The sequence below is a fragment of the Bombina bombina genome, chromosome 6 (assembly GCF_027579735.1).
Source record: "Bombina bombina isolate aBomBom1 chromosome 6, aBomBom1.pri, whole genome shotgun sequence".
In the NCBI taxonomy this organism is placed as follows: domain Eukaryota; kingdom Metazoa; phylum Chordata; class Amphibia; order Anura; family Bombinatoridae; genus Bombina; species Bombina bombina.
In genome coordinates, this window is record NC_069504.1 from 891,238,402 (window position 1) to 891,258,559 (window position 20,158).

The following is a 20,158-nucleotide window of genomic DNA, read 5'->3' on the forward strand; positions in this document are numbered from 1 at the left end:
TGGTAAGGGGCAGGTTAAGACTTTTTTTTAAAATTTTGGTTCAATTCGGTCCAAACTTCTTAGATTGGGGTACAGAATAGGATTCAGAGTAAAACCGCCTGTGAGAAGTCTTTTTTTCTCTAACATATTCCAGCTATTAAAGTAAAGGCTCACACTTTCCTGAAGTGTGTTTCAGACCTGTATGTATTGGGTACTTGTGAAGCGCGGCTGGTCACCCGTTGGGGCTCAAGGCGCTGCTCAGACCTGGAGTTTTCTGGGGTATTTATACCAGTTCCATTTTAGGAACAGGGTTTGGGGGTTTTGTTCAAAACTATTCATTGTCCCAAAGATAGAAAATCTTTTTGAATTGTCATATAAGAGTACCATCTTTTAGAATGGTGTTTATATGGTCTATTCTGCCTTTTGGTCAGCGAGGGCATTATTTGTTTACAATAGATACAATAGATACAATAGATGCATATCTTCATTTTCAATTTGTTGCTTTTCCTTCTGGTCTAGCAACAGCTCTAAGAATCTTTTCAAGGTTCTCAGTGTTTCCTTATTTGGACGGTCTCGTGGTACTGGCTCAGTCTTTTCGTTCTGCGGAATCTCATACGATTCAAATTTTGTTGTTTCTTCAAAGAAATGGTTGGAGGATCTTTTTATCAAAAGCTCCTTGATTCCTCAGACAAGGTCACCTTTTTTTAGGTTTCCATATAGATTGTGTTAATGTCTTTGTCTCTAACAGACAAGTGACAATTTTATTGGGTTCTGTTTGTCGGAACCTTCAGTCTCTATTATTTCCTTCAATTGCTATATGCATGGAAGTTTTAGGTCTCATGGCTGCAGCATTGGATTCGATTCCCTTTTCTCATTTTCATATGAAACCTTTCCAGTTTTTTATGCTGAATTAATGGTACAGGGATTCTAGGATATCACTTTTTATATCTTTGAATCCCAATGTTCAACTATCTTTGACTTGGTGGTTAGATCACCATCATATAGTTCTACGGGTCTCTTCGGTTCATCCAACCTGGACCATGATCACTACAGATGCAAGTATTTTAGGTTGGGAGGCTGTCTGGGGATCTCTGTCAGCACAAGGGGTTTGGAAATCTCAGGGGGCGAGATTACCATTCAATATTTTGGAACTCCGTGCATTTCTCAGAGTTCTTCAGTTTTGGCTTCTTTTTGAAGAGAGAGACGTTTATTGTTTTTCAGACAGACAATGTCACAACTGTGGCGTATGTCAATCATCAGGGTGAGACTCTCAGTCCTTAGGCTGTGAAAGAAGTATCTCGGATACTTGCTTGGGCTAAATCCAGCTCCTGTCTAATTTCTGCGGTCCATTTCCCAGGTATAGACAATTGGGAAGCGGATTATCTCTGTCAATCAAGCTTTACATCCGGGAGAATGGTCTCTTTACCCAGATGTGTTTTTTCAAATTGTTCAGATGTGAGGGCTTCCAGAAATAGATCTGATGGCATCTCATCTAAACAAGGAACTTCCCAGGTGCCTATTCAGGTCCGGGAATCCTCAGGCGGAAGCAGTGTATGCATTGACACTTCCTTGGAGTTATCAACCTGCCTATATTTTTCCGCCTCTGTTTCTTCTTTTAAGAGTGATTTTCAGGGCGCAAATTTTTGTGCTGCTGGTGGCTCCAGCATGGCCGCACAGGTTTTGGTATATGGTTCTTGTTCGGATGTCTAGTTGCCAATCTTGGTCACTTCCATTAAGGCCAGACCTTATATCTTAACATTTTTTTTTCCGTCAGGAACTCAAATTATTAATTTGATGGTATGGAAATTTAACGCTTAGTACTTAGTCATGATTAATACTATGTTGCAGGCTTGTAAATCTGTGTCTAGAAAGATTTATTATCGAGTTTGGAAGACTTACATCTCATGATGCTCTTCTCATAAATTCTCTTGGCATTCTTTTAGAATTCCTAGGATTTTATAGTTTCTTCAGGATGGGTTGCATAAGGGTTTTTGTCTGCAAGTTCCTTGAAAGGACAAATCTCTGCTCTTTCTGTGCTGTTTTCACAGAAAAATTTGCTAATCTTTCTGATATTCATTGTTTTGTTCAGGCTTTGGTTCGTATCAAGCCTGTCATTAAGCCAATTTCTCCTCCTTGGAGTCTTAATTTGGTTCTGAGGGCTTTACAGGCTCTTCCATTTGAGCATATGCATTTTTTGGACATTAAATTTCTTTCATGGAAAGTATTGTTCCTTTTGGCAATCTCTTTTTTTGAATTATCTGCTCTTTCTTGTGAGTCTCCTTTTTCTGATTTTTCATCAGGATAACGTGGTTTTGCTGTCTTCATTTAAATTTTTACCTAAAGTTGTGAATTCTAACAACATTAGTAGAGGAATTATTGTCCCTTCCTTGTGTCCTAATCCTAAGAATTCTTTGGAAAGATCCTTACATTCTTTGGATGTGGTAAGAGTTTTGAAATATTATGTTGAAGCTACTAAGATTTCAGAAAGACTTCTAGTCTATTTGTTATCTTTTCTGGTTTTAGGAAAGGTCAGAAGGCTTCTGCCATTTCTTTGGCATCTTGGTTAAAGCTTTTGATTCATCATGCTTATTTGGAGTCGGGTTAATCCCCGCCTCAGAGGATTACGGCTCATTCTACTAGGTCAGTTTCTACTTCCTGGGCTTTTAAGAATGAAGCTTCTGTTGATCAGATTTGCAAAGCAACGACTTGGTCTTCTTTGCATACTTTTACTAAATTCTACCATTTTTATGTTTTCTCTTCTTCAGAAGCAGTTTTTGGTAGACTAGTACTTCAGGCAGCTGTTTCAGTTTGATTCTTCTGCTTATAATTTCAGTTTTTTTCATTATAAAGATTGAAACTTTTGATTTGGGTTGTGGATTAATTTTTCAGCGGAATTGGCTGTCTTTATTTTATCCCTCCCTCTCTAGTGACTCTTGCGTGGAAGTTCCACATCTTGGGTATTTGCTATCCCATACGTCACTAGCCCATGGACTCTTGCCAATTACATGAAAGAAAACATAATTTATGTAAGAACTTACCTGATAAATTCATTTCTTTCATATTGGCAAGAGTCCATGAGGCCCACCCTTTTCTTGTGGTGGTTATGATTTTTTTTGTATAAAGCACAATTATTCCAATTCCTCGTTGATGCTTTCGCTCCTTTCTTATCACCCCAATTCTTAGCTATTCTTTAAACTGAATTGTGGGTGTGGTGGGGGGTGTATTTATAGGCATTTTGAGGTTTGGGAAACTTTGCCCCTCCTGGTAGGAATATATATCCCATACGTCACTAGCTCATGGACTCTTGCCAATATGAAAGAAATGAATTTATCAGGTAAGTTCTTACATAAATTATGTTATTTGGACCTCTCCAGACTGTACCATGCCAGGAGTTTCGTACAGACCATTTTATAAAAAGGATAATCATCATTCTGTCTGCCCTTCCCTCGGTGTAGGTGTCTTTAGTAGTATCTGTATAAAATCCTCCCATAAAAAAATTACGTCCAGAAATGTGTCTAGTTTTCTTTGTTTGAGAAACCCGTATTCATCTAAGGTCAGTAGATCAGTGACTTTATCGACCCACATTTCATTCTTCTGGATAATTTGTAAATTTCCAATTATGTGCTACTAGTGAATTTGCACTGTTTAGCCATACTTGTAGTAAGTTAAGTCTTAGTTTACATGGGAACTTTGGTAGGTCATTGAGTAAGGCTATTCTGGAGGTTAATTTGAAATCTGCTGTTAGGATGGTTAGGAAGTGAGTTTCTATTGCTTGCTCTAATGGTCTCAGCTTTCCACATTCCCACCACATGTGTATATAATTTCCCTTTTTGTCACAGCCTCTCCAACATTTGTCACTAGCTTCTGTGTCAATTGAATGTAGTCGCGTTGGGGTGAGGTACCATCGCATCAGGAGCTTATAATTGAATTCTAATAGCTGTGGGGACATGGAAGAGCTATTGGTGTGATGTAATATCCTCCTCCAGTCATCATTGTGAAAAGAGGGCATGCAATTTTAAACATCTTTCCAATTTACTTTTATCATCAAATTTGCTTTGACCTCTTGGTATTCTTTGTTGAAAGTTAAACCTAGGCTCCTATGCTAATTTCTAAGACCTTGAAAGCCGCCTCTTATCTCATTGGATTTTGCCAGTTTTTCACAGTTAAACAGTGCTAGTTCATGTCTGCCATATAGATAACATAGTGCTTGCTCCTGTGAAGTTATTTATGAGTCAGCACTGATTGGCTAGAATGCAAGTCTGTCAGTAGCACTGAGGTAAGGGGGCAGTTTGCAGAGGCTTAGATACAAGGTAATCACAGAGGTAAAAAGTGTATTAATATAACAGTGTTAGTTTTGCAAAACTGGGGAATTTGTAATAAAAGGATTATCTATCGTTTTAAACAATAAAAATTCTGGGGTAGACTGTCCCTTTAATCTATACAAACTTTATGACTCATATACTAAGGGACAAAGCCACATAATGATTTGGAATGAAGCCCACTACTGTTCCCATTGCATTCTCTGATGTGTCACATTGAGTAATTAAAACCAAGCCCATTATAATGGTACTCATTGCAAAGAGAGGGTCAGAATTAAATATTGGACTGTAAGTAAATAACACCTATCATTACATCAATAACTAAATAAGTATCAGACTGGTTATAGGATTTTAACTGAACATCATAGATAAAAGGCAATGTTAAAAGTTGAATATTGACAAAGGCTTCTAATCACATTACTGTACAAACATGCATAAATATTACTATAACTCCCCCCCCCCTGAAAATGGTAATTCCCACAGCACTTGTCATAGATTAAATATATTTTGTTAAATTGCATGGATTATTGACTACCGTAATCCTTAAAAAAGGATTACACAAACCATATCTTCATCACCATACTGGCCTATATTTCTGTTTGGTAATAACACGGCAGCTCAATGTAAATGTAGAGCACATTTACTGAAGGTAATGCAGAATATACACATATCACAAACTTCCTATTCACTGGCAAATTGGGAAATATTCACCTGTCTCAAAAATTGTGACATAATAGGATGCCGCTCAATGTCCCACAACTAAAGTTCAATGTCTATACTTGAATCTACAAGAAAGTCTTACCATTCTTTCAAAGGCACAAGATGTCCCATATCAAGAAGTGGAAATCTGAGGTTCCTCAAGACCAAATATGATACTAAACCTCACATCTGATCTTCCATGGAAAATTAAGCTCCATAGAGCCCACACATTAAAGAGACAGTAAAGTCAAAATTCAAATCAAATAGATTGGATAGAGTGTGCTTAGTTGCTTAGATATCCTTAGTATCCTTAGTATCGTTTATTAAAGAATAATCCTAGGTTAACTCATGAGCATGCACATGTCTTTAGCCATCTGGAATATATATATATATATATATATATATATATATATATATATATTATACATTGTAACAAAGACTGCCAAAGACACATGTTGAAGATGTTGAAGGTTAACTTGTTAAGCCTTCAACAAAGTTTGCCAAGAGAACAAAACACATTTGATAATAGAAATAAATTGGAAAGTTGTTAAAAATTCATGCTCTATCTGAATTTTGAATGTTTAATTATGACTGCCCCATTAAGGTTCTATTATTTAAGAGCAAGAGGAAAGGTGTTAGGAAACAGCTCCTCATAATATCCTGGTTCAAGGGAGCTCCAGATTGTTCATGCTCCAGTGTAGCCTGAAGGGGAACGATTACAACAGGTAAATTAGGCTTCCATAAAACATTCAGTAGCAGTATCCCAGAAGCTCCCAAGCAGCTATGTGGGCTACACTTTGTCTGTAGATCCTAAAAGAGTGCATCAAGGTCAGTAGATCATTGAGACAGGAAGAGATGTAATCCATATGCATTTCTATATTCAATGACGGGCCATGCACCAGTATATTTCAGTCCCAATTATGCCACTGCAAGCCACTGCCTTAGATTCTCATCCACTGTTAGGTCCCCCACAGTAGATATAAAGGCATCAAACCTCTCTGTTTGGTTTCCTAAAGACAATATCAACATCCAAGATCATGGGTCATGTCTTAAAATTGTGATATGAACCAGATTGCAGGAGTCCATATAAGAGCCAGCCATTATTGGCTGATAAGATGGCCACCTGAGGTCCCCTTAAAAGCATTTTTAACATACTAAGACAACAAAATCTCTACTAAAACAGCAATATATATTATTCATAAAAAACATACTTACAAAAATAATGGCACTAAAAATTCATAGAATATATGCATACTGTATACCTGACTTTGATTAGCCAGGTTGAGCAAACACTTACAATTTTGGATTGTGCTCTTCCTCAGTTTTTTTAGTAAAAGTATTTTTTATATATATTTTTCATAAACAATGTATTAGAAATATTTGAAGCCCTTAAATTGATTATATTTATAATTGCTTTTACAACAATAAATGTTGATTAGTTTTTAAACACAAGCATGTTAATCTCTTTACACTGTTTCTAAATAAAGTTTGTTCTTGTTCATTCTTTTTTTCTTTTTATGTTGTTTTGTTTTTACTTGTTATAGGTTAAACCCTAGCTTATGTTTATTATTTCCTTCCATGCAGTGACTGGAGCTACAGTTCCTGATCTGCCTAGCAGCTGCCAATGGCCAATTGCAATCACAACGCCTCAACCCCCAATGACAAGTACTACTGAAGTCAACAATGGTTTCAACATGAACCAATGGGCAAACACTCCCAATATGCATCAGTCCCAGATGCCAAGTACTATTAAAGTTAACAATGGTTTCAACATGAACCAATGGGCAAACACTCCCACTATGAATCAGTCCCAGATGCCAAGTACTACTGAAGTCAACAATGGTTTCATCATGAACCAATGGGCAAACACTCCCACTATGAATCAGTCCCAGATGCCAAGTACTACTGAAGTCAACAATGGTTTCAACATGAACCGATGGGCAAACACTCCCACTATGAATCAGTCCCAGATGCCAAGTACTACTGAAGTCAACAATGGTTTCAACATGAACCAATGGGCAAACACTCCCACTATGCATCAGTCTCAGATGACAAGTGCTCCTGAAATCAACAATGTCTTCAACACAAGTCAATGGCCAAACCTACCCTCTACATACCAACCTCTGCTTACAAGTGTTACTGAAGTCAACAGTGTCTTCAACATGGGACAAACCTTCACTAACAACGGGCCAAATATCCCCACTCAGGGGACAAATTTACAAACAGATTACAATCTGATAGGCACCCAAAAAAGCACAAATTTAGGAGGAACAAATCTGCATATGAGTACTTCTTCAGAACCCTTTGAATCCATATCTACAGTGTCTACAGATCTTGTCAGTTCTGTGGCCCATTTTACTACTGTGGTGGATCCATTTACATCTGAGATTCCTAGTTTATCTAAAGCCCCTGTAACTACTGTAACACCTAGCAGCGTTGAAATAACAGAAAGCCAAGGAACTGTATCAACAGGGGGAACTGATTTCATCTCGTCTGTGTCTATTGAGTCCACATCTGAAAATCAAAATGACTCATATGCTACAGGCAAGGTCTTCTCTTGACTTACAAAACAATAGTTCTTAAGTACATGCAGTCTTTCATAAATTTAGAATTTCCTCCTACCAAGGGGAAGTTTGGGTGTGTCAGCTGCAGCCAACCAAATGTGTATGGAGTTCTATGAATAAATCTATTCTTCTAAAGAAATGAGTTGGAGTAAAGGTGGTCTGCACAGTTTACCTGAGCAAGCTGACACATCCAAACTGGAGAAAGTTCAAAACTATATTGTTACAGCAGCTTTCTTAAAACATTTTTTTTTAAACCTAAAAAGATAATTTAACTCGAAAAAAAGTACAGCTGAAATGATACAAGTCTAATGCTGGGGAGCAGCAGTGAAAATTAAATTTCCCTTTGGCTCTTTCCAGAAGTGCAAGAGATCTTTTATGTCCCTTTAGTCAAATGAGTACCCTTAATATGTTAAAAAAAAGTGCTTCTATGTAAAGAGAACAATTATTTTAAAATATTTGCTGCATTTGTTAAGTATGGCCCATTTTTCATTGCTATTGTAAACTGGTTGTAACATAAAAAAACATCTACACAGACTTTAATGGAGATGCTTGCTACTAGCAGTTTACACAGTTTACAACAACAATGGAAACAAGACATCTGGAAACTTCATTATTTATTGATAACACACTCTTTCAATCATCTGATACATTTGTTATATGCCAGTATAATATAACCCCTTTGTTTGGCATGTTTCTTTTATCCAAAGCCCCTTTAAAGGGAGAAGTACAGTCAAAATTAAACTTTCATGATTCGGATAGAGCATGCAATTTTAAACAACTTTCCAATTTTCTTCTGTTATCAAATTTGCTTTGTTCTCCTGCTATCTTTTATTGAATATTAAAACTAGGTAGGTTCATAAGAGCTCAGGAGTGTGCACGTATCTTTAGTATTCTATGGCAGCAGGGTTTTGCAACATTATTTGTAGCTTTGTTATACAATGTTGCAATACACTGCTGCCATAGAACACTAAGGACACGTGCACACTCCTGAGCTCTTATTAACCTTCCTCTTCAATAGAAGATAGCAAGAGAAAGAAGCAAATTTGATAACAGAAGTAAATTGGAAAGTTATTTAAAATTGCATGCTCTATTCAAATCACGAAAGTTTAATTTTGACTTTACTATCCCTTTAAAGGGATATCAAAGAAACAGATTGTGTTACAAAAAATAGTAACTTGTATTCTTGCAAAATTAGCATTTAGAAATTGTAAGTGCAGCCACTGTCTGCAGCCAGATAAGGGAGCTGGAATTAAAAAAACTTCAGAAATTCTACTATTAGATTGTTTAGCAGAAAAAGTCCTCTACTGAGCATGGACAAGGAACTGACTGGAGCTATTGTGTCTCCTATCAACCACTTGAAAGGTTAAGCTACTACTCTGCCTGCCTGTAGAGACTACAGCTTCCATTGTGGGGCTGTGATAGGAAGTAATGGACCCTGCATAAATGAAGTTAGTAAAAAAAAAAAAAAGAAATAAAATGTTAAATCCTTTAAAAAAGATTAACACATATTGCAATGATCTCTATTAAGTACAGGGAGTGCAGAATTATTAGGCAAGTTGTATTTTTGAGGATTAATTTTTTTATTGAACAACAACCATGTTCTCAATGAACCCAAAAAACTCATTAATATCAAAGCTGAATAGTTTTGGAAGTAGTTTTTAGTTTGTTTTTAGTTATAGCTATTTTAGGGGGATATCTGTGTGTGCAGGTGACTATTACTGTGCATAATTATTAGGCAACTTAACAAAAAACAAATATATACCCATTTCAATTATTTATTTTTACCAGTGAAACCAATATAACACCTCAACATTCACAAATATACATTTCTGACATTCAAAAACAAAACAAAAACAAATCAGTGACCAATATAGTCACCTTTCTTTGCAAGGACACTCAAAAGCCTGCCATCCATGGATTCTGTCAGTGTTTTGATCTGTTCACCATCAACATTGCGTGCAGCAGCAACCACAGCCTCCCAGACACTGTTCAGAGAGGTGTACTGTTTTCCCTCCTTGTAAATCTCACATTTGATGATGGACCACAGGTTCTCAATGGGGTTCAGATCAGGTGAACAAGGAGGCCATGTCATTAGATTTTCTTCTTTTATAACTTTTCTTGCCAGCCACGCTGTGGAGTACTTGGACGCGTGTGATGGAGCATTGTCCTGCATGAAAATCATGTTTTTCTTGAAGGATGCAGACTTCTTCCTGTACCACTGCTTGAAGAAGGTGTCTTCCAGAAACTGGCAGTAGGACTGGGAGTTGAGCTTGACTCCATCCTCAACCCGAAAAGGCCCCACAAGCTCATCTTTGATGATACCAGCCCAAACCAGTACTCCACCTCCACCTTGCTGGCGTCTGAGTCGGACTGGAGCTCTCTGCCCTTTACCAATACAGCCATGGGCCCATCCATCTGGCCCATCAAGACTCACTCTCATTTCATCAGTCCATAAAACCTTAGAAAAATCAGTCTTGAGATATTTCTTGGCCCAGTCTTGACGTTTCAGCTTGTGTGTCTTGTTCAGTGGTGGTCGTCTTTCAGCCTTTCTTACCTTGGCCATGTCTCTGAGTATTGCACACCTTGTGCTTTTGGGCACTCCAGTGATGTTGCAGCTCTGAAATATGGCCAAACTGGTGGCAAGTGGCATCTTGGCAGCTGCACGCTTGACTTTTCTCAGTTCATGGGCAGTTATTTTGCGCCTTGGTTTTTCCACACGCTTCTTGCGACCCTGTTGACTATTTTGAATGAAACGCTTGATTGTTCGATGATCACGCTTCAGAAGCTTTGCAATTTTAAGAGTGCTGCATCCCTCTGCAAGATATCTCACTATTTTTGACTTTTCTGAGCCTGTCAAGTCCTTCTTTTGACCCATTTTGCCAAAGGAAAGGAAGTTGCCTAATAATTAGGCACACCTGATATAGGGTGTTGATGTCATTAGACCACACCCCTTCTCATTACAGAGATGCACATCACCTAATATGCTTAATTGGTAGTAGGCTTTCGAGCCTATACAGCTTGGAGTAAGACAACATGCATAAAGAGGATGATGTGGTCAAAATACTCATTTGCCTAATAATTCTGCACTCCCTGTATAACCCACTGTATTATTTCCCTTTAACTTTGTATTAGCGTTTCTTTGCCACCCTGAAGCATTTAGTATAAAACTGTTTATCCTCTTGACTCCTTATGCTACTCCTAAATAGAATGATCACTATTACTGCTAAACACTTTTAATTGTTTTAATTATTTCTAATCCTAGGCTCAATACATGTGATATTAATCCCTATGACATGGACACAGGCTCGCTTTAATTGTCGTCAAAATTTTACTGACCTGGCTTCAATCACCACACCCGAGGAGCATACTAAGATGACATTGCTACTGTCACACTACATACCCTCTAATGGATTCTGGTTTGGGCTGCGTCAAAACCGGTTCTGGGGTCACTGGTACTGGAGTGGTGGAGAGCAGTGGGGAGAGTTTAATAACTGGGGACAGGGAGAACCCCAAGATCCATTATCTCGACGCTGTGGTTTTATCTCAGGGGATCCAACTAGAAACATGAGTTGGATTTCTGAGTGTTGTGGAGTAAAACTACCATCTGTATGCTATATGGGTGAGTATTGAATGTACCACAGTATTATATACAAATTTAAATAGACAGTAAAGTCATTTATGATTCAGTTAGAACATGCAGTTTTAAACTGCTTTCCAATGTACCTCTATTATCAAATTTGCTTTGATCTGTTGGTTTTCTTTGTTGAAGAGTAAAACTAGGTCGGAGCTTAGAAGCGTGCATGTGTCTTTAGCTCTATGGCAGCTGTGTTTGCAACAATGCATAAGAATTGCCGGATACCTAAAGGCACGTGCATGCTCCTGAGCTCACCTAGGATTACTCTTTAAGAAAGGATGCCAAGAGAACTTAGCAAAATTGGTAATAGAAATACATTTGAAAGTTTTTTTTAAATGTTATACTCTATCCAATCCATTTAATTTTGTCTTTAATATCCCTTGTACCTTTAAAGGATTATTAGACTTAAAGTGATGGTTAACTCTCCCCTTTATTAAAACAGATCCACAATGTTAGCTATATTTTAATTGTTGTAATGAAGTTGCACTATAACGTAATTTTTAATATAGATATGAAATTCAAATACCCAGCGCTCCACCGCCTACTTCAAAAGTCAATTTTCCTGTGAGCTAACGGTTTGAACTGTTCTGCAGTCAGCGCTTTCGCTTAAGGCACTTTTGTTGTAGCTAAAGCGCTGATTGGAGAACAATTCAGACTGTTAGTTCACAGAACAATTGACTTTTGAAGTCGGCAGCGGAGCACAGGGTGTTCTTCATTACAGCTGATGAATTTAAATCCATATAATGGCCTCCATTACATATAGAGCGTCGCCCGCAAAAGCCGGCGACGCCAGATTTTACACAATTTTGGTATTACATATACGGCGTAGCATACAAGTTACGCCCGTATATTTCACCCGTCGCTCGCAATTTTTACTCCCATAGGCTAACATAGGACCGCGTCGTAAAGCGGTATCCAATATCCAGCACAAGGCCTTACGTGGCGAAAATGGAGAAATCTTACTCCATTTTTACCTCGCTATAAAAGGCAGCCATAGCAGGCCTTGCTCTGAGTATGGGAGCACCGTAACTCCATAAAATGCCTGCAAAAATAAACTAACACCTAACGCATGCGCAATGTCTATCTACCTGTCAACCACAATCCCCCACCGCAATAACTAATAAACTCTATTAACCCCTAAACCGCCATAGCCCACACCGCAAGTAATAACTAAATTATTAACCCCTAAACCGCCATAGCCCACAACGCAATGAACCTATTCAAGTATTAACCCCTAAACCGCCATAGCCCACATAGTCTATTAAATGTATTAACCCCTAATTTGCTGCCGCCGCCGCCACTATAATAAAGTTATTAACCCCTAAACCTAAGTCTAACCCTAACCCTAACACCCCCCTAACTTAAATATTATTTAAATAAATATAAATAATATTACTATTATTAACTAAATTATTCCTATTTAAAACTAAATACTTACCTAGAAAATAAACCCTAAGATAGCTACAATATAATTAATAATTACATTGTAGCTATTTTAGGATTTATTTTTATTTTACAGGCAACTTTGTATTTTCTAGGTACAATAGCTATTAAATAGTTAACTATTTTTTTTTTCTGTAAGAAAAGTGAGTATATTTATGGTTTGCTTTATAAAAGTTACTATAATACAGCGATACAGAGTATTTCATTCACAAAAATATGAACAAATATATACAGGCAAAACACACCCACAACAAAACAATTTCTTCAAAACAAGATATGGATCGAAGGCAGGTTTTTATGCACACAAAACAAAATCCCTCAAATGAAGTATTTTTTTTTTTTTTAAATAATCTTATAGAACCTGCAAAATCTCATGAACAGAGACTTCAAAACAAAAGCTTAATGGAGCTAATGAAAAAATATTAATAATGTTCTTTTATTGCAAAGATCTGTCACTTGGCTTCAGGTTAAGTTTTTATATTTGCTTTTCTCCACTTTTCCGAATTAAAAATATCCTTATATACAAAATTATCTCACGAAGATTTCAGCAGTTTGCTGATTTTTTTTTTTTTTTAAAAATCCCTTTCTTTAGAAAAAATGATAGTGTTTTAATGCAATACTACTATGGCATTTTATTAGCGAAAAAGAATTATGTGATGCAGTTTCAGTATATTGGAGAAACCTTACTGCAGATGCACTGGGCAGTTGAAGTGTTCATGTATGCCACACTACCAAATTCCTTACATTGTAGGTAAGGGATTTAAAACTGTGTGTACAAAAAGCCACAATGCATTATGATGCTTAATTTGTTAAGCTAACCTAGCAGTAAATGGTTAAGCACAGTTTAGGGTTTCTTCATCCAATTATGTGTTTTTTTTTTTACTTTTAATAAATATGTTTGCACACACAGATTCATCTGGGGGGGGGGGTCTCTGCCAGGCCCTCCTCCCCTTCAATTTGTTAATGCTTCTAAATTTAATTTTACTTGACAAAATATATTTATACAAAATTTACAAAGTATAAAGCTTGACACAAGCTAAAATCTGCTATTTACTCACTCCAATACACAGTTCCTTATCATACAGATTTCTATTCAATAGGGTAGAAAAGTGCCTTTTAATTCAAGAAAAAAAATTGTGTCCCTAAATAATTTTCATTTGGGTTGAAGTTTCCCAGCAAGGCAACTTCACAATATATTGAACAGAAATCTTGACAACTGAGCTGCAACTTAAAATTAAATTTCAAATTACAATATTTACTTTAATAAATTATTTACATACATTTCAAATTCAAAGAAACCATTAAAAAAGACAAAAAAAAAAATTCATCTTGTTTCTACAAGAAACAAATGTTTAGAGATTTAAGAGTCTTTGTACAGAAGATACAGTTTTGAAGTACTCCAAAACTATTTTCTTCATATATATATATTTTATATATATATTTGCCGTTTTTGTTTTACACAAATGCACTGAAATGATCCCTGAAAACATTACAAACTATATGAACTTATCAAAATTTCTTATCAAATTTTCAGTTTAAAACCCATTTTCATAGATTGGTTAAATTCTCAGTGACAACTTTATGGTTGCCCCAAAGTAATCAGCTCTTTTACCTGTAAAAAAAGAAATACAACCCCCCCAACATTAAAACCCACTACCCACACACCCAACCTTACTCTAAAACCCACCCAATCCCCCCTTAAAAAAACCTAACACTAACCCCTTGAAGACCACCCTACCTCGAGCCGTCTTTACCCAGCCGGGCAGAAGTCTTCATCCGATCCGGGCAGAAGAGGTCCTCCAGCCGGGCAGAAGTCGTTATCCGATCCGGGCAGAAGAGGTCCTCCAGCCGGGCAGAAGTCTTCATCCAAGCGGCATCTTCTATCTTCTTCCATCCGACGAGGAGCGGCTCCATCTTAAAGAAATCCAACGCGCAGCATCCTTCCTGGCCGACGACTACCCGACGAATGAAGGTTCCTTTAAATGATGTCATCCAAGATGGTGTCCCTTCATTTCTGATTGGCTGATATCAGAATTAAGGTAGGACAAATCCTATTGGCTGATGCAATCAGCCAATAGGATTGAGCTTGCATTCTATTGGCTGATTGGAACAGCCAATAGAATGCAAGCTCAATCCTATTGGCTAATTGGATCAGCCAATCGGATTGAACTTCAATCCGATTGACTGATTGCATCAGCCAATAGGATTTTTCCTACCTTAATTCTGATTGGCTGATAGAATTCTATCAGCCAATCGCAATTGAAGGGACGCCATCTTGGATGATGTCATTTAAAGGAACCTTCATTCGTCGGGTAGTCGTCGGCCAGGAAGGATGCTCCCCCTCGGATGTGTTCAAGATGGAGCCACTCCTCGTCGGATGGAAGAAGATAGAAGATGCCGCTTGGATGAAGACTTCTGCCCGGCTGGAGGACCTCTTCTGCCTGGATCGGATGAAGACTTCTGCCCGGCTGGAGGACCTCTTCTGCCCGGATCGGATGAAGACTTCTACCCGGCTGGGTGAAGACGGCTCAAGGTAGGGTGGTCTTCAAGGGGTTAGTGTTAGGTTTTTTTTAAGGGGGGATTGGCTGGGTTTTAGAGTAAGGTTGGGTGTGTGGGTGGTGGGTTTTAATGTTGGGGGGTTGTATTTCTTTTTTTACAGGTAAAAGAGCTGATTACTTTGGGGCAATGCCCCGCAAAAAGCCCTTTTAAGGGCTATTTGTAATTTAGTATCTGGTAGGGAATTTTATTATTTTGTGGGGCTTTTTTATTTTATTAGGGGGCTTAGATTAGGTGTAATTAGTTTAAACTTCTTGTAATTTTTTTTATTTTCTGTAATTTAGTGGGGTTTTTTGTACTATAGTTTATTTTATTTAATTGTATTTAATTTGAGGTAATTGTAGTTAATTAATTTAATTTATTTAATGATAGTGTAGTGTTAGGTGTAATTGTAACTTAGGTTAGGATTTATTTTACAAGTAAATTTGTAGTTATTTTAACTAGGTAGCTATTAAATAGTTATTAACTATTTAATAGCTATTGTACCTAGTTAAAATAAATACAAAGTTGCCTGTAAAATAAAAATAAATCCTAAAATAGCTACAATGTAATTATTAAGTATATTGTAGCTATCTTAGGGTTTATTTTCTAGGTAAGTATTTAGTTTTAAATAGGAATAATTTAGTTAATAATAGTAATATTATTTATATTTATTTAAATAATATTTAAGTTAGGGGGGTGTTAGGGTTAGACTTAGGTTTAGGGGTTAATAACTTTATTATAGTGGCGGCGACGTTGGCGCCGGCAGATTAGGTGTTAATACATTTAATAGGCTATGTGGGCTATGGCGGTTTAGGGTTTAATACCTGAATAGGTTAATTGCGTTGTGGGCTATGGCGGTTTAGGGGTTAATAATTTAGTTATTACTTGTGGTGTGGGTTTGATGGCGGATATAGGGGTTAATAGTTTAAATAGGCATATTGCGTTGTGGGGGGTTGTCGGTCTAGGGGTTAATACATTTAATATTAGTAATGAGAGGGGGGATTGCAGATATAGGGGTTTTATGTGTCAGGCTTATTTTTGGGAGGCAGGTTAGACTTTTACGGGAGATTTGTTATTTTATTTACTTTTCTTAGGCGCCGGCAGTTTCTAAAGTGCCATAAGTCACTGGCGACTCCAGAAATTTGTATTTACGCTCATTTCTGGACATCGCTAGTTTATCCGACTTAGGAAATGCCGGCGCCATATATGTAATACCCCGATGTGCGAAGTGAAATTACGGGCGGCGCAGGTTTCCACGCTTGCGCCGAAATCTGCGCCGTATATTTGATCGTGCCCAAAATATCACATAACATTCCAGATCTATTTTTAGAAAGGGGAGAGTTTACCATCACTTAAAAAATGTTCTGTCATCCATAGTAAAGAACACTATTTAACCATATTGATTTAATTTAATTATAAATTATAAATTAAAGGTTGTTTAAATGTAATTTTAGATTGAAATAATACAGCAGTATCAATTCTGTACCTTCCACTAATGCTTGTTGGTGGATAAATACCTCCTACTAATATAATTCTTTCATGTAATTGGCAAGAGTCCATGAGCTAGTGACGTATGGGATATACAATCCTACCAGGAGAGGAAAAGTTTCCCAAACCTCAAAATGCCTACAAATACACCCCTCACCACACCCACAATTCAGTTTTACAAACTTTGCCTTCTATGGAGGTGGTGAAGTAAGTTTGTGCTTGATTTTCTTCTGTGATATGCGCTTCTCAGCATTTTGAAGCCCATTGCCTCTCAGAGTACAGTGAATGTCAGAGGGATGTGAAGGGAGTATCACCTATTGATTTTATGGTTTTCCTCACGGGAAATCTTTTCAAAGGTTCTCTTTAATCGGTCGTAGAGATTAATCTTCTACCTCCCTTTTCAGATCGACGATATACTCTCATATTCCATTACCTCTACTGTTACTTTTTCAGTACTGGTTTGGCTATCTGCTATATGTGGATGGGTGTCTTTTGGTAAGTATGTTTTTCTTTAATTAAGACACTCTCAGCTATGGTTTGGCACTTTATGTATTAATATAAAGTTTTAAATATATGTATTGTACTTATATTTGCCATGAGTCAAATTTATGTATATTTCCTTTTGCAGACTATCAGTTTCAAAATTAGGAAACATATTTAGGAAGTTATTTTTTCTTACCTGGGGTATAGTCTGTCTTCAAATTGACTGCTTTTTCATTAATTTGCGTGGGCAAAATTAGGCTCGCGAGGTCGCAAAATGCTGATGTTTATTGCGTCATTCTTGGCGCAAGAATTTTTTGGCGTAAAGGTACGTTTGGTAACGCAAATTCGTCATTTGCAGGATCTTAGTTGATGCCGGGGTTAGCGCCAATAAAATTTCATTTTGCGTTGTGCATCATACTTGGCACCAAATAATTTAATTATTTAAACCCCACTTCCTATATGCCTCTTGCCTTTTTCTATGTTTGCATTTTTCTCCCATTCCTGAAACTGCCATATAAGGAAATTGATCATTTTGCTTTATATGTTGTTTTTTCTTTTACATTTGCAAGATGTCTCAATCTGATCCTGTCTCAGAAACAACTGTTGGATCCCTGCTGCCTGATAACAGTTCTACCAAAGCTAAGTGTATCTGTTGTAAGTTAGCAGAGGATATATCTCCAGCTGTAGTATGTAATAGTTGTCATGATAAGCTTTAACATGCAGAGAATGTATCCATCAGTACTAGTACAATGCCTGTTGTTCCTTCAACATCTAATGTACATCATATCCCTGTGAATATAAAAGATTTTATTGCTGATGCCATTCAGAAGGCTTTGTCTGCTATTCCACCTTCTAATAAACGTAAAAGGTCTTTTAAAACTTCTCATAAGGTTGATGAAATTTCTATTGACCGACAACATTCTGAATTATCCTGCTCTGATGAGGATTTATCTGATTCAGAAGATCCTACCTCAGATATTGACACTGACAATCTACTTATCTATTTAAGATGTAGTATATTAGTTCCTTGTTAAAAGAGGTGTTGATTACTTTGGATATTGAGGAAACTAGTCCTCTTGATACTAAAGCTAGTAAACGTTTAAATTCTGTTTATAAACCTCCTGTGGTTACTCCAGAGGTTTTTCCAGTTCCTGATGCTATTTCTGATATGATTTCAAAGGAATGGAATAGGCCTGGTACTTCTTTTATTCCTTCTGCTAGGTTTAAAAAATTGTATCCTTTGCCAGCAATTAGATTGGAGTTTTGGGAAAAAATCCCCAAAGTTGATGGGGCTATTTCCCCTCTTGCCAAACGTACTACTATCCCTATGGAAGATAGTACTTCCTTTAAGGACCCTTTAGATAGGAAACTTGAATCTTTTCTAAGGAAAGCTTATTTATATACTGGCTATCTTCTCAGGCCTGCCATTTGTATGGCTGATGTTTCAGCTGCATCAACTTTTTGGTTGGAAAGCTTAGCGCAACAGGAAACAGATCCTGATTTGGCTAGCATTGTTCTCTTGCTTCAACATGCTAATCATTTTATCTGTGATGCTATTTTTGATATCATCAAAATTGATGTTAAATCTATGTCTTTAGCTATTTTAGCTAGAAGAGCTTTGTGGCTCAAAGATTGGAATGCTGACATGGTATCTAAGTCTAGATTACTATCTCTTTCTTTCCAAGGTAACAATTTATTTGGTTCTTAGTTGGATTCAATTATTTCAACTGTTACTGGGGGGAATGGAGTTTTTTTACCTCAGGATAAAAGATCTAAGGGTAAATCTAAAGCTTCTAATCATTTTCGTTCTTTTCGACAGAATAAGGAACAGAAAGCAAATCCTTCCCCCAAAGAATCTGGTTCCAATTGGAAACCTTCTTCAAGTTGGAATAAATCCAAGCCTTTTAATAAACCAAAGCCAGCCCCCAAGTCTGCAGGAAGGTGCGACCCTCATTCCAGCTCAGCTGGTGGGGGGCAGATTAAACATTTTCCAAAACATTTGGGCAGATTCTGTCCAAAATCAATGGATTCAGAGCATTGTATCTCAAGGGTATCGAATAGGATTCAGAGTAAGACCTCCTGTGAGAATATTTATTCTCTCACGCGTTCCAGCAAATCCAGTGAATGTTCAGGCTTTTCTGAAGTGTGTTTCAGATCTAGAGCTTTCAGGGGTAATTATACCTGTTCCGTTTCAGGAACAGGGTCTGGGGTTTTATTCAAATCTATTCATTGTCCCAAAGAAAGAAAATTTATTCAGGCCAGTTCTGGATCTGAAAATTTTGAACCGTTTTGTAAGAGTGCCAACTTTCAAAATGGTGACTATAAGGACTATTCTGCCTTTTGTTCAGCAAGGTCATTATATGTCCACGATAGACTTACAGGATGCATATCTTCATATTCCAATTCATCCAGACCACTATCAGTATCTGAGATTCTCTTTTCTAGACAAGCATTACCAATTTGTCGCTCATCCATTTGGCCTAGCGACAGCTCCAAGAATTTTTTCAAAGGTTCTCGGTGCCCTACTCTCTGTAATCAGAGAACAGGGTATTGCTGTGTTTCCTTATGTGGACGATATCTTGGTACTAGCTCAGTCTTTACATTCTTCCGAATCTCACACGAATCAACTAGTGTTGTTTCTTCAAAGACATGGTTGGAGGATCAATTTACCAAAAAGTTCCTTGATTCCTCAGACAAGGGTCATCTATTTAGGTTTCCAGATAGATTCAGTATCCATGACTCTGTCTCTAACAGACAAGAGACGAATAAAATTGGTTTCAGCTTGTCGGAACCTTCAGTCTCAATCATTCCCTTCAGTGGCTATGTGCATGGAAGTTTTAGGTCTCATGACTGCAGCGTCGGACGCGATCCCCTTTGCTCGTTTTCATATGAGACATCTCCAGCTTTGTATGCTGAATCAATGGTGCAGGGATTATATAAAGATATCACAATTAATATCCTTAAATCCCAATGTTCAACTTTCTCTGACTTGGTGGTTAGATCACCATCTT